Below are 6,842 nucleotides of genomic sequence, written 5' to 3'. Positions count from 1 at the left end.
TTCTGTGCCACCTCTTCTTAATCTCTTCCGTTTCTGTTAAGTCCTTGCCCTTTCTGTCCTTTACCATGCCCATCCTTGCATGAAATTTTGATATCTCCAATTTTCTTAGAGAGATCTCTAGTCTTCTCCATTCTATTTTCCCCCTCTGTTTCTTGGCATTGTTCGTTTGAGAAGGCCTTCTTATCTCATGCCACAATTTTACATTGATACGTTTTGAGTGTTGCTGGAATTAGCAAATGAAAATATGGGCCACTCAGTTAAATTTGAACTTCAAATAAACAATGAATAATTGTTCAACATATGTATGTTTCAAACATTTCATGAGATTCCAAAATTCAGATCTAACTGATTCACCTGTATTTTTCTCAGTACAGCTCAGTCACTCAGTTGTGTCTGACTCTATGTGACCCCATGAACTGCAGCATACCAGGCTTCTCTGTCCATCACCAACTCCCAGAGCTTGCTCAAACTTATGTCCATCAAGTCAGTGATGTCATCCAGCCATCTCATCCTCTGTCATCTCCTTCTCCTCTGGCAATAATAAATTCCAGTGTCTGCCACACATATTTCCCATAATCCTTTTTCTTTCACAGAATATTCTATTATTTTTTTTAAAAAAGTGAAGAGTAGACTCCTTTAAGAAAATGATGGGTAGGTGCTTTGGGAAGTTCTTAGGTGTGAAAGATTACATCAGAGGGACTTCTCTTGTTGCCCAGTGATCAAGAATCTGCGTTGCAATGCAGAGTATGAAGGTTTGATCTTTGGTCGGAGAACTAAGATCCCACATGCTGCAGAGCAACCAAGCCCATGTGCCACAACTACTGATCCAGTATGTCACAACTAGAGAGTCTGTGTGTTGCAATGAAAGATCCCACCATGAAGATCCTGCATGATGCAACTAAGATCCAACTCGGCCAAATAAATAAATGTTCTTTGCTTTTTAAAAAAACCAAAAGACTGTACCAGCAAAAGTAAACAAAAATGGGCTACATTTTCATTCTTCAAAATAGAATATTCAGTTCAGTTCAGTTCAGTGCAGTTGCTCAGTCATGTCCGACTCTCTGTGATCCCATGAATTGCAGCATGCCAGGCCTCCCTGTCCATCACCAACTCCAGGAGTTCACCCAAACCCACGTCCATTGAGTCAGTGATGCCATCCAGTCATGTCATCCTCTGTCGTCCCCTTCTCCTCCTGCCCCCAATCCCCTCCCAGCATCAGAGTCTTTTCCAGTGAGTCAACTCTTCGCAAGAGGTGGCCAAAGTACTGGAATTTCAGCTTTAGCATCATTCCTTCCAAAGAACATCCAGGACTGATCTCCTTTAGGATGGACTGGTTGGATCTCCTTGCAGTCCAAGGGACTCACAAGAGTCTTCTCCAACACCACAGTTCAAAAGCATCAATTCTTTGGCGCTCAGCTTTCTTCACAGTCCAACTCTCACATCTATACATGACCACTGGAAAAACCATAGTCTTGATTAGACAGACCTTTGTTGGCAAAGTAATGTCTCTGCTTTTGAATTTGCTATCTAGGTTGGTCATAACTTTCCTTCCAAGGAGTAAGCGTCTTTTAATTTCATGGCTGCGATCACCATCTGCAGTGATTTTTGAGCCCCAAAAAATAAAGTCTGACACTGTTTCCACTGTTTCCCCATCTATTTGCCATGATCTTTGTTTTCTGAATGTTGAGTTTTAAGCCAACTTTTTCACTCTCCTCTTTCACTTTCAAGAGGCTTTTTAGTTCCTCTTCACTTTCTGCCATAAGGGTGGTGTCACCTGCATATCTGAGGTTGGTTTAATAGAATATTAGAACGTGTTAATTCCTCCAAGACAAGTTGGTCCTGTTACTACTTCCAGCCCTCCCTCATTGTGTCTTTTCTTTTTCTCTCCTGAAGGTGAAAGTTCCTTACCATTTTTTATAGACTGAATGTTTATGTCCCCTTAAATTCATATGTTGACATCCTAACCCCGAAGTTACTCTGCTTAGAGTTGGGGCCTCTGAGGAGGTGATAAAGGTTAAATGAGGTCATAAGGGTAAGCCCCTAATTTGACAGAGCTGATGCCCTTATAAGAAGAGGAAAAAGCACTAGAACCCTTTCTGCCTTGTGACGAGAAGTGACCATCTGCCAGCCAAGAAGAGAGCCCTCACTAGGAACCAAATCAGCTGGCACCTTAATCTTGGACTTCTTAGCGTCTAGAACTGTGGGAAATTTCTGTTGTTGAACCTACACAGTCTATGGTATTTTGTTATGGCAGTCTGAGAAGACAAATACATCATTAGAGGACTAAATTATGTACATATTTCATACTGCATTTCAGTTAAAAATATTTTTTAAAATTATTGTACCCTGCAAAATCCTATAATGTAAGCAAAATCTGTGCTATCTTTACTTTCATTTCACATTAAGAGCAAATGATTGAAACTTTAGAGGACTGTGTAAACTGCCCAAGATGTGTAAACTCAGCTGATCATTCTATGGGCAGGGTTTAGCGTTAGGGTGCAATTGATTTATAGGAGTTGGTTCAGGAATCAATAATCTTCAGGATTCCTGCTCAGGGTAGGAGCTCATCTAGTCCTTTCTCTGCAGAAAATGGAGAGTTAACCTTATACAAGCAACCTCAACCTTTTTACTCTTTGTCTCAAAATGTCTTCATATCATTTTTCATTTTAAATTTTTTTCTCTCACCTGTCTCCTCCTTTCTAATATCACTGCCTATAATTTTTTTATGTTAAACCTTTCCCAGGCTTCACTTATCCTCTCTCATGTGTCTTAAAATTCTTCTCTATTTCTCTTTTCCATTAGTCTGTAAATACATTCATGCATCCCCGCATTGTAACAAAGTTCTTTATCATTCTGCAAACTGCAGACGTGTTTCTCCTTTTCTTCTCACCATCTATTTCTGAAAGAAGGTTAATTCCCCCCACATTTTTTTGGCCTATTATAAGCATAATATACATGCACAGTGAAGGAAACCTGGACCACATGCTCACACAAACATACACAGCTGAACACCAACCCCAACCGTAACCCTAACCTAGCTGAAATCCTATCATCTATCCATAAACACTAACTACTGTACATTCTTCTTTTTTCCTCTCTCCCTCCTGTCTCTTCTCCTTCCCTTTCTACCCCTCTTTATCCTCTCAGCCTCTCTCATCTATCTAAATATATTTGGTATATATAAGCTCATCCACCTTTGTGCTGAGTAACATTTTATCAGTTGATTCAATAGTTCAAATTAAAATATTTATTGTTATGCAATAATTTTTTATAAAGTAATACATGTTTATAGTTTAAAGGTCAAATAATAACATAGGCTTATATTACATATATTTGAAAAAAACACAATAAGTTCTTGCCCCAGCCTTCTTCAACCATGAATATTCTTATAGGTGAATATTTGAAAAATTTTTGTAGTTGCTGCTGTTTAGTTGCTAAGTTGTGCCTGACTCTTTTGCAACCCTACGGATTGTAGCCCACCAGGCTCCTCTGTCCATGGGATTTTCCTGGCAAGAATACTGGAGTGGGTTGCCATTTCCTCCTCCAGAGGATCTTCCTGACCCAGGGATTGAACCTGCATCTCCTGTGTCTCTTGCATTGGCAGGTGGATTCTTTATCACTGAGTCACCAAGGAAGCCCCTTGAAAATTTTTTAACTGTTTCTCAAAGCTTTAATTTCTACATTCAAGTTCATATGTTGTATTCTTTGGGTCTCAACAGAAGCAGCGGGCCCACTGCAAAAGACTGGTTAAAGAAGCTTAATGAAGAAACAGTTTACAAGGGAGGGGGCCAAGTTAAGGAACCGCAAGGGATGGTCAAGTACCTGGGACTAGTAGTAGTAGAACTCACAGTAGTATGATGCCATTGCCAACTCTGGGATTAAAAGAGGCAAGATTTGGGGCAATGATTACCAGAACCCAGTAATGGAGATAACTGGAGCTATACGGAAGCTGTGGCCATAAGTGGAGGAATACAGTCACTGCCCAAGGAGAGGGAGGCTGGAAGCTGAAGGAAACAATAGCCTTCCTTCTCCCTCTTCTTATCCTTCCATTTCCCACCAGGGCAGCGCATTAAGCAAACTCAACTAGAAGCCAAAGGCAAGGAGCCTAGATGATAGAGTCTGAAGGGACCAGCTTTCTGAGTCACAGAGCAGAGCGCAACGGGTAAACATAAATTGCAGGAGCACAGGGAAAATTTCCAGCACATAGCCTCATATGGATATTTTTTGCTTTCTAGATTTTGGTGGCTATGTGTCAACAACTTACTGTGTTAATTATCATTGAGCTTTTCCTCATAATTCCTCACCTTTCTTTTCCACATATCTCATAAACAGTACTATTAGAAACTTTATTTGAAAATGAGAATTGTAACAATATCCAGTCTTTTAAATAATTATTCACCATTGAGTTGAGTAGTGCACCAGGACATTTCTTTCCTATGTTGCTCCCTACCGCACTCTCTCCCCAGGAATTCATATTTGCCTTGTATTTGCATTTGTTTAGTTTTCTATGTGTTTGGCACTATTCGTTTTTCCTAAAGGTTCCAAATTATTCCTCATATGGCCAAACACATCAGAAAATATTTTAGTTCTGTTTTTCCCCAGAACCTTCTTTTTCTTGCTTCAGTCTGAACTGGTTGTCTTCTAGGCCCTGGTGCTTGCCGTCACCTATGACCCAGGCCCTGAGACTTTTCTTCCATCCTCCCCTTTTGCTGAATTCCATGTCTTTCATTCTCAGTTTTTCCTCTCTCTCTCTCTCTCTCTCTTTTTGGCACCGTACACATTCCTCTTGCTTCAGGAGAGAAGGTACAGAATAGGTCAGTTTTTGAGTCTTGCATGTCTGGAACTGATAGTACATCTGGGAACAGAATTCTAGGCTGAAAATCATTTTCCCTTAGAATTTTGTTGGTATTGCTCCACAGCCTTTCAGCTTTCACAGCTTCTGTTCAGATATGACATGCTTTTATGAATCCTGTTTCTTTGTATGTGACCTGTCTTTACTTTCTAGATGCTTTTATATGTACATTTTACTTTCTTAAATTTCATGATGAAAATTTAAAAATAAGAAAATGAATAATTTCATCAAAAATGGTTATGGTGAGTAACAAATTACTATGGTAATTAAATGCTATTGGATAAATAGAGCATAGTAATTTTTAAATGTATATATAAATTTTTTGAAAATTTATATCCTTTGCAGCTATTTAAACATATGATGAAAATTTTAGATGTCAACTAAAAATTTTTAAAAACCACTAACTTACAATTTTTCCTATTCTGCCCCTTGTGCCATAACTATTTGTTTTTAAAGTTTAGCTTCTTTATGAGAATGCAGGTGATTGAGGACAGGGACCGTGTTTTCTAAGCTTTTTATCTTTTACAAAATTTTAATAAAGTGTTGTGTCCATAATAGGAGCTCAATTAAATATTTACTGAATTGAAGTATTTCTATTTTCATCAAAGGGAGTCCTTCATTCCTCTTCAACTGTTCTTACCTAGCCTACCAGTTAGTTTTCCCTACTAAACTGATAATCAAAACAACTGCTTGATGGAAATAATATTTTGATTTAAAATGCAACTCACATATCTTTAGTATGAGAACCGGAAAAGTATTGTGAGAAGGAAATGATTATATATAGTAAACCAATACCAATTTTCCTAAATGTGGTTTTTCTACATAAAATAAAGTAACACAATAATTAGAAATATATTTATTGACATAAACTGCAGTGTATACACACTCTTAACTAAAACCAGTGTATTTTCATGATTCTTTCTAACGTGCACCCAATTGGAAAGCAGTAAAAACACCAGCAGATGGCTCAAGAGTGGTTGGCAATAAACCCTATCTCCTCAGATCACTAATATACAACTGTAATGAAAAATTACATTTTTGCACACTTTACTCAGCACTTTTGCTTAGGACACTGTAAGCACAAGATAATGCCTAACATTGCTTTGCTATGTATACAATAATAAGCTAGCAAGAAATATTCACGTACACTAGTTTATACACTTTTGTAATTAGTTTTATACCTTTTTAGGTAATCTAATATTTTAAATGGTTTTAATTTTATTTCCATATTTATTTGACTATGCCAGATCTTCACTGTAGCACACAAGGTCTTCGATCTTCATCGCGGCTCACCGAATCTCTTAGTTTCGGCATGTGGGATCTAGTTCCCCCACCAGGGTTGGAACCTAGGCCTCTGCACTGGGAGCACAGAGTCAGCCCCTGGACCACCAGAGAAGTCCTCATTTTTGTATCTTATCAAGAAGGCTTGGCCTTGTCCTGTGATTTAATCCTGTTGTTACATTTATATATGATACACAGCATTTTATTTTGTACTTAGCATTATCCAAAGAAATAATACTGCATATAGACCTCTTAAAAATAACTTAGGCAGAAGCAAATTTTAAAAATACAAGAAAAACTCTTATACCCTACTTAGAAATATCAAGTATGGGTTTAAGTATTCGACAGCTTAATATTCCCCCTAATTCTTACAATTCCCTTGTCATTGTGGGATTGTTGCTGGAAGTAAGAAAATATTATATTGCGTTTATAAAACATTTTTTTATTCAAAAGAAGAAAGCTGGAACTATCTTCTATATGACAGCTCTGTGTCCTAACAGTATCGTCATGAATACTAACTTTAGGTAACATTTATTGAGTGCCCTCTCTGTACCAGGCACTCTGCTTAGCACTATGTTTAATCTTCACAGCTCTCTGAGGTAGGTATATTACTGAGTGCATTTTATTTACAAAGTGCTCTACACTGAGGTGACGGAAGGCAAGAAATGCAGGTGATCTTCCTGAACTCCTCAATCGGCTGAGCTCCTTG

This window comes from Capra hircus, chromosome 1, assembly GCF_001704415.2.
Source record: "Capra hircus breed San Clemente chromosome 1, ASM170441v1, whole genome shotgun sequence".
Taxonomy (NCBI): Eukaryota; Metazoa; Chordata; class Mammalia; order Artiodactyla; family Bovidae; genus Capra; species Capra hircus.
This window is presented reverse-complemented; position numbering follows the sequence as displayed.